Below are 1,638 nucleotides of genomic sequence, written 5' to 3'. Positions count from 1 at the left end.
TTTGTCCTTGAACCTTTCTAAAAGCCACGCCCATTAACACGTCAAATAATGTAGGGACACCTAGTAATTTCAAGACTTTGCACTTTGGTAGTTTTAACCATCCCTTAGTTGCCTGAAGAGAAGAGGTTGTGATCATCTGCCAGTAGTGTGCAATGATTCTATTTTTGAGTGAGTAGGCTAAGTTCCATGCTTCCAATCCAAATTAAGTATTAAATGTATTAGGCTTCAATTTCTAAAAGATACGAAAAGCGATGGAGAGGGATGCATGCAACAGATGGTGGACACGTGGCATAACTACCCCATAAGCAGCACTGCAAAAGGGGGTGAGGGGAGGGCTCTCTTAGCGGAGCCTGCGAGTGCCTGCTCTTCATACCTTTCTCGGCCTTTTGGCTAAGATCAAGTGTAGTATCTGTTCTTATCAGTTTAATATCTGATACGTGACCCATCGGGTCACATGATATTAACCTAATTTCTTTCAGGGGGCAGCCCCATCCGGCAGCTTGCTGCCCGGGACTGCGAGCGTCGCCTCTGTCTTGCACTACCTCAGAGGCCTGGCGCACCCCTTCTCCCTCGGGAGACCCCAATCCAAATCCTAACAAGGAAGGACGCACACGACCGAGGACGCGGACGCTTCCAATCAGGCCTGCACTCTCCCCTTTGCGCAGAGCCAAATGTACATAGTCCTTTGTGTTAGTGAAGTCAGATGTCGTCCCCAGAGCAATTCGTTGGTCGTTCCAGAGAAGGTGCAGATTGGAGATGTGGGCTATGCTGATAGGAAAGTGGCCGGAGGTTGAACGTCCACAGATTGGGTGAGTGTAGATGGCTGGTTGTGTTGAGAAGAAAGGCGCTTGTGGCGGATTGCCGTACCTACTGTTGCTGTCTCACGGGTTGCTCCATTAGTAGGAAGGAAGTTGGCAATTGCCAATTCTTGACAAGAATCACTTTACGATTCAGAACGTGAGAACAGAGTACAGATCGCCAACCGACTCCAATGCAGCAACGGTCTTTCATGCCAATCGAGAAAGCAACACTAGACTATGCAACTCCCCTAGAAAGGGTACAGAGACAAGATGAGAGGAGGTTTCCCACGGTTGGCCGCTCTATCAGGTGATCTTCTACAACTGGCTGAGTAAAGAGCCACTCAGGTGACCTATAATACCATACAATACCTCTCTGTGCCCGATATCTGATTATGAACTTTCCCATGCCCACGTGACTCAAACTGAGGTATAGGATGTCCATCATGACTCAAGCACACAGAGGGGGTGATGGAGTCTGGAGTGAATGAATTGCATGATCAGGTAGGTGATGATGTTGCGACTGTGCAAAGGTCTAACTCTCACCCAACCATTTATTCATCCCGGACATGATTTCCAAAAAGAGAGCTTACAGAGAATCTTCTATGGACTTTAATGCCATAAAGGCAAGAAGGATTGATGTTGCAAGGCATCAAGAGCACATAGACGGGTCCTTTGGAACCTCAACCCTCGTGGGGCTTCTCGAACATCTTGGTGAAGCATAAACAGGTTGAGAAGAAAACACAGCAACGATGACGATGTTATCTACTTGATTTGTAAATCTTCAGATGGTGACAATTTCTTTTAGAAGAAGAAAATTAACTGTCACTAGCAGCAAATT

The 1,638-nt window shown here is 46.9% G+C and overlaps 1 non-coding gene across 1 annotated transcript; it reads left to right on the top strand.

Annotated features, from left to right (window-relative positions):
• Positions 1-369: 369 nt before the first annotated feature.
• LOC147901893 (U2 spliceosomal RNA) lies at positions 370-565 on the top strand. The gene has a single exon (XR_015541105.1). It is a non-coding gene; the product is annotated as a U2 spliceosomal RNA (small nuclear RNA).
• Positions 566-1,638: the final 1,073 nt, after the last annotated feature.

Source organism: Dipteris shenzhenensis, chromosome 5, assembly GCF_047967505.1.
Source record: "Dipteris shenzhenensis isolate YYH24624 ecotype China chromosome 5, Dip_SZ_1.0, whole genome shotgun sequence".
Taxonomy (NCBI): domain Eukaryota; kingdom Viridiplantae; phylum Streptophyta; class Polypodiopsida; order Gleicheniales; family Dipteridaceae; genus Dipteris; species Dipteris shenzhenensis.
This window is presented reverse-complemented; position numbering and strand designations above follow the sequence as displayed.